The sequence below is a fragment of the Palaemon carinicauda genome, chromosome 3, assembly GCF_036898095.1.
Source record: "Palaemon carinicauda isolate YSFRI2023 chromosome 3, ASM3689809v2, whole genome shotgun sequence".
Taxonomy (NCBI): Eukaryota; Metazoa; Arthropoda; class Malacostraca; order Decapoda; family Palaemonidae; genus Palaemon; species Palaemon carinicauda.
Window position 1 is genome coordinate 7,710,842 of NC_090727.1, and position 10,000 is coordinate 7,720,841.

At 32.8% G+C, this 10,000-nt stretch overlaps 1 long non-coding RNA gene across 1 annotated transcript in view; it reads right to left on the minus strand.

The window, feature by feature from the left end:
- LOC137638202 (uncharacterized) overlaps nt 1-10,000 on the minus strand; it is a 253,903-nt gene that overhangs the window by 113,403 nt on the left and 130,500 nt on the right. The gene's annotated exons all lie outside the window — the stretch shown is intronic.

A 10,000-nucleotide genomic window follows, 5' to 3' on the forward strand; every position in this document is an offset into this window, starting at 1 on the left:
AATGTGATACGTTCCGGGAAATCTGTCTTATATCTTCTAACATTTTCCCAACTCCAAACCCAGGCAAGTGAACTAGCAAAGTCATAGATTGTATTATGAATCGAGCTTAAAATTAAAGGCAACCTAATAACAATAAAACCTTTTCAAATGACTTTTAGTCTATTTTTTTCTCTCAGCTTTGTTAGTCTATTTGGTGCAAAATGTATACATGGAATCATTACAGTTTTCTACAAAAATCAAACATCTTGATTCTAGAAATAGCATTATTTCTTGTATTTCATCTTGAGTAATTGAAAATCTCTGCCATTATCTTTTTTTTTTCAATATCGTTATAGAAATTAGATAAAAACATATCAATACGAACCCTTTAGTTCATTATTTTATAACGAAATCTGATATATGAAAGGATGGAATATTTTTAACAAATATACCTTTGGACTAAAAACACAATGTCCCTTTTTGTCTGAAAAATGAAACGAAAATTAAAAACAAAAATTTTTTGATAGCAAACAAAAACTAATAACTATTTTCCTTATAACGAACTCAATATAATTCAATAGCAACGAGAAGATCAAAATCCTCCTAAGCTTTTTCATGATCCCCCCATTCTACTAAACCTTTTTTTTTTCAAGCATTTTTGTATTAAATGTAAACCTAATTCAAATAAATGACCATGATTGCAAAGGAAAAGGAAACAAAACGGGATTCATGAATGTTCACAATATTTTTTCTTCTTTTTTAATTGGTGGAATAATGGGATTTTGTAATATTATAGTTAACGCATTTGCCTTGGTTTTCGTAGGCTGTAGTGTATGGCATTTGTGGAAAAACCTTTTGCCTATTGACGCCCCGAAACAAAAATGACTTGGAAGAATTTAATATTTTATGCTATTGGATGTTTGCTTTTCATTCGTATTATACTCTATAATTATGTAGTGTTTCAGTTCATTCGATGACAGATAAATGTATCGAGAGAGATCCCCAAAAACAGAAACCAAATTTTTTACCAACTAGTAATATTCTTTATTATTTATATGAACAAAATAATTACTTATCAGTTCTAACTAAAAGATGGTGTCATGTTAGACCCCAGCACAGCAAATAGAAGTTTAAAAGGCCTGGAGTGTTTCCTATTACCATGACCGTCATCTCTTATTTCCAACATAAGAATTCGAAATGTCAGTTGAATAGGTTTTTCATTCTATTTTTTTTACCGAGAATATGGATCAGATGTCTTGTATCATCTCCATCTACTCTGCAGGAATTAAGGCCACACTAAAAAGTATGCAAAGTACACGTCAAGTGTATTTTACGATAAATCGAGCTAAATACGTGGTTCGAAATTTACTACCTTTGGTTGAAGGCCCGTACATGCAGAATATCTTTTGTTTCTCCTTCTCAGTACAATTTCTTGGTGGATGCTATGATTAATACTGGTCAATTTATTAATGGTTCCTATATTATCTTAATAACGAATGTAACACCATTAATCATAATGATAATCATCATAATATTTATTGGTCATGATAGAATACTATACATATGATGATCAACACCTGTAATAAACAAAACAGACTGACAAATGTTCTTGCAGAACAAGGAAATTATACTGCACTAATCTTTGCCAGATCGAAAGCGAGTGTCAGAATGATGAGGGCATAGAACAAGTATGAAACTGATAACTACAATGATGATGATATGTAAAGACTCTGGTTGCCTAAAGGATTAAACCCATTATCGTCATGAAGCACATTTTGGTTCTTAATGGACATAACTTAGCGGAATGTTAATGTCTGAACACTTGTAAAACATTTAATAAAACGGAATATTTAAGTCAAATATATATGTGTTGCTTAATCTAATTTATTTATTTTAATACCCTTGGATTGATGAGCCTGAAAATGGTTTAACTATCAGTCTTATTTATAGGTTATTTAAAAGCTGAGACATTGACGGAAACCTTTTATCACAGCAGCCAATTTGTAAAATCCAAGATGGCAGCCACATAAATACTGTATCTGAGCAAATGGAAACATATTTTTTTTTCGATTGCTTATACTGTATAATAATTTTATTTCAAACATGTACAGATTTGATACATCACAAAAATCTGGCGAAATTACATATGGAACCTGACTATACCCCATATATAATGTATAACATATATATACAGAAAAGGTAGAGTGGAGAGACTATGAATTGGAGTTACTGGATGGATAGGACGAGGGCCAAGAAAGAGGAGGAAGGAGAGGGGAGGGATGGGAGAGTGTAGGTATTCGAATGGCTTTACCTACTTACCCAGTTCACTTGGCTTAAGCTTTATTAGTACAAGACTAAACACCTTAATTAACGAGATTTTAAAATGCATTCTAGTATGAAACATTAGGTGGAGGTCTATAGTGCTGTGTCAAAGTACCATTCTGATGAAGTAATTAACATAGGAGATATTAAAGAAAAACACACTATTTTTGCCCAGAAATGAATAGTAATTCCCTATTTAACCGGAATGGAGTTCTAAGGAACCAGGCTTAGGTAGTTAACCGAAATCATAATCTATCATTTTATTGGCTATTGCTACTGACTCAGTATTGAAAAAAAGTAAATGCTTCCCAGCAGTATGTTCGTAGACATATTACTGTAGAACAGTTCTCAATAAATCCCATCTATCCATTGGGAAAGGGAATATTTAAGACATTTAAAGGGAAACTAGTATTTATTGTCCTTTGGGTTTCCCTCTTTTGTACATGTTTTGAAACGTTTAAATGTTCAGCTCTGAATGAGATTCTAATATTCAATTTGCCGAGGGACATTTAATCGGAGAGAAATCGGTGAGAACTTATTTTGGGAGATTGAAAAATATTTTCCGCTTAATCATTTTTTGTTGGAATTTTCCATTTCTTGGAATTAGGTATGCATTGGCTCGGCGTTATTACATGTGCTAAATAAAAATAATTACAAAAGTAAAAGTTTTATGAAGCGGATGAAAATCGAAGAAAATCATTTTCATATAGCGGAGAAGAATAAATAATGATTATTTTCTGTGAGAAAATACCATTTTTCATAGCACAATATTTTCTGTTTCCTTCGTCGCAGAATTAATCCCTTACACTTTTGTTGGCTTATCTACACGATTACAAAAATAATTGGTTGATTAACCTATTGCATACACCAATCACTTGTTAAATCATATTATCATATTTCTGGGTGTGTGTGTGTGTGTGTGTGTGTGTTCATGTACCGGTGAACAGTATTTAGTCCAATTGTAAAATGATCCACAACGATGAACAAAATAAAATGTATAATTAATAATACTAAAAAAAATATGCTTAAATTCCAAGTCATCGTGATCTCCCAGGTGGAAGGCAGCACTGAATGTTCGGTTGTTGCTGTTACAGGAATTTGCAACTGGAACCATAACATAACGTAATACAAAAATTGTGATCGACATAATTTACCCACCAACCACACCATTATTTTATAAAGACTATGGATGAGCAAGTTGAAAAGTATATCAAATTGTCAAATTGCTGTTGTAATAGATTAGTCTTATCGTATTCGAATGATAGAAATGCATTAATTCCATACTCAAATGCCACAAATAATAGTAACATCCATACTTCCACAATACTACGGTGAAAACATCTCTATCGTAAATTTATCAATGAAACTGATCGGTTGAGAACAAACCAGACAATGATGACAGTCGACCGAAAGAAGAGATAAAAGAAGGAGTCAAACAAAAAAAAAAAAATACCACTCGAAAGTAAAAGTTATTTACCTTTGAACACTGAACAGCAATTTGGTTAAAGCAAAGAAGAGCCCGTTACCTGAAAAGTGTACCTCACCATTTGTGTTTCTGTGTTAGGGTATATAACCATCCACTTGGCCTGTGAGACAATTCAGCTCCTAAGTGTATCTATTATATGGTAAAACCCTGTATTTACATTATCAGTTGAAAGTTAGAAGAGGTTGGCCAGCACGAATCATTATTGGAGATGAAGTATAGGGACCAGAGTAACTGTACGAAGACCCTTAGTAATGCCTTAAGCGCTCAGATTAAGTATCGAGTTTTCATTCAACTGTTTAACGTGCAGTAGATATATCAAATTTTGTGAAAATAATTTTTCATCACCATTTATATAATAATGCCTTTTTTTATTCCCATATTAGTAGCAGCAAATCAACAGGATCAAACATTTCGTTCCCTAAAGTGTAAATGAACTCCAGTGGGCTCCATGACTATAAGACATTTTTTTTTCGAAACTTGTATGAATAAAAAATATATTGCATTTACGTTTGGATGTGTATTTGCAAGATGACGACCATGTTTTTGTGATTATTCATATATGTGGTTATGCACAACACATAAGTCAAACTATATTTTGTATATTTATTCGTACATGCCTTTTATTCCTATTAATATGTCTGAAACACACGTATCTTTACAAATATATTTATCCCCTTAGGCCCTTTTCTTATTTCGAAAGAATGGAAACAGAAGGGAACAGCCTTCGGATTATCGAATACCCTTTTAAAAGGGAGGATGCTACCATGACATCAATTTCTTGAACCTCTGTCGAGTGACAGTCAGGGATTGAATATGGTCCAGATAACGTTAACAGGGTAACAATCAGCCACGAGTCGCACTGACCCATAACTACGGTGTGTGTGTGTGTGTGTGTGTGTGTATATATATATATATATATATATATATATATATATATATATATATATATATTGTGTGTAAATGACTCATTTCATAAAATGGACGTGCTACTGATGTTTATATGCGAATACCAAAGTAAAATCTAGAAAAAATATTCTAATTCACCAAGGTCACCATATTCCAGATGAAACAAACTTTTTATCTGTTTGACATAAACCGAAAATTACGGATATAATTATTTCTATATATGCGACCACTCAAAAAAAAAAAAAATTGCATATGATTAGATCTGTGAACTAATTTGTAAGCAAGATATTCGGATGTTTCTTTATTTGCTCTTATGGCAAATTATCGAATTTACGCTAAATTTGATGGATGATTTCAATAGTTCACTATTTCAGAAAAATAAGTACGTGTGAATTACATGTCCCAGTATCAATGCTATATTTACTATTCCTACCCTAGGCCCTGAGGCCTTGGGAAAACCATGCAGTTACAATATAAAGTAAAATTTAAGAGGTTGAACAGTAATATACAAGAAAGGAGCCGAGAATGGAGGTAAGCAGGATATACAGCACAGCTTAAGGCCCAAAGAACTCCGCAAATAAAAAAAGAAAAAAAAAGTAACTGCTACAAAGAACTTGGTTCGGAGTCTATTTCTTCAAGTACTTTTGCAATCCATAGGAATAAAGCATTAAACTAGATATTTAATCAAATACATTCAATATCTGCCAGAGAAACATATGCTAATGACCTTGTAACTATTTACATACATTAATAGAATGTTATCTCCAAACACTGCTTATACTCATTCGTGTGAAACGTTCCCTGTAAAAGAACAACTGTTTTCCTTAAGAGACTAAGCGTTTCCATACATTTCACTTTTATTGCGCTATAAAACTTGGACAATAAGAGCAAACTCCGCTCGTATGGAGGGCAATGGTAGGAACAGAAATGTCATTTGGGACTTGAGGAATCTCACTTTGGTCTTTTATCTATAATAGTTATATTAGTGTTATACACCACAGCACATTATATAGCAAAAGTGAATCTTTATCCATTCAGAAATTTCCAGACATTCTACGCTCTTCCTTGTGCATTTATCTTTTCTTTACCCCTGTAGTTCATATCGGCACCTTATTTGTCGATTGCCCCTCTTACGTGGACTATTTTTTTCCACTTCCATCCCGAAGATTGTCGTGCCTTAGCATAGTTCAACTCTTTAATCTCAAGAACTGTTGTTGTTCCTCTCTCATTTTCATCTGGGAACATAACAGAATACGAACACCACATCTTAGTAGAACTCACTGAGCAGAGACGTCTTCGTTTGAAAGATCTTATAAATTTTCTATATTTTAGATTAATAATTAACAACCAATTATCATAACAGGAACATATAAAAAATAAAATTTCAATCCATCATCCTGTAAATCGCTAAAATAATATTCTGTTGAGAATAAAATTTCTTTCTATTACATTTTCCTAACATTTCTTACCTCTACCACGGCACACAGCATATTTCTATTGTGGTCATGATTATGCATCCAACTTACTGAAATTTCGTCAGAGTTTAGGCAATACGCTGTTCTACTTTCAATTTGACGTACAACAAATAAGGCTTTCTACTGCCTTCTCTTATTTCATACTTTGTTTTGGGAACCAATTACATACGAATGCAAGTTAGAAACTAATTCAACGTATGAAACCAAATTACTTTTTCCCAAAACAAAAATTTACGTTTTGGACGAGTTACATAGGAAAAATTGAAGGAAAAAAGAATACTATAAATTCTTCAAGAGTTTCAAATCGTTTAGTTCTTTCAAAATTAATCCGGCGAGGCAGAATATATATATATATATATATATATATATATATATATATATATATATATATATACATATATATATATATATATATATATATACATATATACATATATATATATATATATATATATATACATACATACACTATATACACGTATATATATATATATATATATACGTATATATACATATATACATATATATACACACATATAATTAGGTCTGTGTGCTTATAGCGCATCGACCAAGCTCGTCAATATCAAATATGTAAACTAATATTTCTATAACATTGTGAACAAGATTTTTAGTTGATAAGAAATCATCCACACACTTAGCATATATGAAATATTGAAAACACTTACATACCAATAGAAACCAACAAATGAAATTTAATCCTATTCAACGAATGATACAACGACCTAAAGAGGATTCCTTGGTACAAAGGATCGTTTAGGAATGTGCCCGAGTGTGGAAATAAATAAAGTCCCTTACATTTCGAAAATGATGATTGCACATCTGCAATCAAATCCGAATGACTCATTGAATGTAGGGGAACTGAAAGGGGACGACAAGAAATACGTGCTCATAAAATAGCAATGAACAAAGTCATGAGCATTTCACTTCTATTACAAGGGAACTGGTCAATATTGATTGCATTTGCATCCGCAATATTTGCAATAGGATACGGATCCTCTTCGTTATCATATTGCTATGTTGAACCTTTATATACGCTTTAAAGGATGCAGTTGACGATAAATAATGTTTGAATCGGCCTTTGGCCAAATATTTACGGCCATTGTACACTTACAGCAACAGAATTAATACTTTCCCGAATATACAGGAAATGTTTCAAGTTTCGCAAAAGGCACAATTTCTGGTTTTGAGGAAAGTGCGCCCATGAGGAAAAGGGTTTGCAACATGGAGCCTCCAGTTATGAAAGCGAAAAGTGTTATTTACACGATAATTTTGTAACTAGGCCGAAAATTGTTCGTTTGTAAGTATGTTGAGAGAGAGAGAGAGAGAGAGAGAGAGAGAGAGAGAGAGAGAGAGAGAGAGAGCTATTTCATTGCCCAAAACTAGAGAAGAATGGTTTGATTTTGGAGTGCCCTTCTCCTAGAAGAGCTTCTTACCATAGCTAAAGTCTCTCTTCTACCCTTACCAAAAGGAAAGTAGCCACTGAACAATTACGTTGCAGTAGTTAACCTTTTGAATGAAGGAGAAGTATTGTTTCATACAACTGAACTGTAGCTACCTGTTTACTGTACACATTTTTTATTAGGTCCAGCACCTGCCCTCACACAGAGATGCATGTCTCGTGTTCCTTGGGTGGCACCTTGACTTTAGCGAATATTTCTACAACAAAAGCATTCAAAGTGCATCATCCGTACACTTAGGGTTACATAACCGGACCACGTCAGAAGGTTAATTTTACCTACATGATAACAAGGTTTTCGACTAAACATGGAGAAATATTAATAAGGCGCAGAACAACGATGAGAAAAATAAAAGGTAATAGAACCAAATAAAAATTAAAGGACTGGATAAAATCATTTGACCTGAAAAATATTCACACTGACCTACTGCTGTCATGATGAATGAAAAGGGGAAAAACTGTTATTTTCACCCTAATTCAATTGATGAACATAACAATAAGGTACAAACCATACTCGATAAAAAAAAATAACTTTTTGATGTGTAAACCAAAAACAATGGCTGGCTTTGTATCTGATGAAAAAAAAAATATAGTATTAGGAAAGCTATTGTCATTTCGTTTTTGTTTTTTTAATTGCTTTTTGGTTTACTTCTACCTTTATGACATCACTCATAATTGGTTTGGATCGGAACGGATTTCTACCTTTATCAAGGCATTTTAAGATAAGGTGTATAAAATCAGTTGAGAGGATGAACAGCTTATTATCCAACAGATTTGCCGTAATTTCATTGTCATTTTTTATGAAGAGATTCCGAGTCCTTTTAACTTAGCGACTGCCTATGAACGAGATATTTTGTCTTTATTCGGTCGCTTCCCGGTATGCAACCAAAATGAGGATCTAAACATTTAAACAATATAAACTTTACGTATATATTGATGAAAATCAACATAGTATCGTGCTCAAAATAGAAATAAATTTCTATCTCATTCTGGGATCGAACCTTTCAAATTAAAAGGCCAGGTCACTTCCAACCATGCCACCAGATTTATATATATTATATATATATATATATATATATATATATATATATATATATACATATATATATATATATATATACATATATATATATATACATATATATATATATATATATATACACTCACTACTGCTGGAGTTATTGGGTCCTTTGACTGGACAGACAGTACATTAGATCCATTTCTCTGGTTACGGCTCATTTCATCATTGCCGACATATACACAGGATAGTTTGACCTATTGTTTACACATTCTGCTCTTTTCTTATACACTTGACAACACTGAAATTACCAAACAATTCTTCTTCCCTCAAGAGGTTAACTACTGAACTGTAATTGTTCAGTGGCTACTTTTCCACTTGGCAAGGGTAGAAGAGAGACTTTAGTAGCTATGGTAAGCAGATCTTCTGGAAGGACACTCCAAAATCGAACCATTGTTCTCTAGTCTTGGGTAGTGCCATAGCCTCTATACCGTGGTCTTCCACTGTTATGGGTTAGAGAGATCTTGCTTGAGGGTACACTCGGTGAATCGGGCACACTATTCTTTCTTCCTCTTGTTATTTTCAGGTTTTTATAGTTTATATATGAAAGATTTAATATTATGGTTCTAGAACTTATCTTTTCGTTTTTCCTTATTTCCTTTCTCACTGGGCTATTTCCCCTTTTGGAGCCCTTGGGCTTATAGCCACCGGCTTTTCCAACTAAGTTTGTAGATTAAGAAATGATGATAATAATAATAATAATAATAATAATAATAATAATAATAAAATGAATATATGTATATTATTGTACGCCACCCGTCAAAAATGAGGGCTAAATAAATATTTAGGTAAGCAGACACTCGCTACCAGGGAATGACTACTCCCTCTCCCCTCACATGAGGGACAGGGAGAGCTTAGCGTGACTGGATGTGTGTATATATATATATATATATATATATATATATATATATATATATATATATATATATATATATATATATATATAGCCAGACTTGCTCTTTATTATATAGGGAGATGTGTGTGTTTCTGTTTTATTTATGCTTCTTTTTCTTTCCTTTTGGAGGTGGTGACCCAAAAAAGAGACAGAAAGGCACATGCTGTCAGTGTCTGAGCAAGTCTTTAGGATGATTTCAGTAGATGCGGGCACTCTCTGGACTTGAGGACGATAGTCCAGGAACGCTCTACCTACCAAGTAAACCAGACATGGCGCCAACTTTGACAAATTCTGCCTTCAAATGGTTTATGGTTAAGGTTGTCATATCCCTACCCAAAAATAAAAAATATTTCTAGAATTATTTACATTTTGAATAAATTTT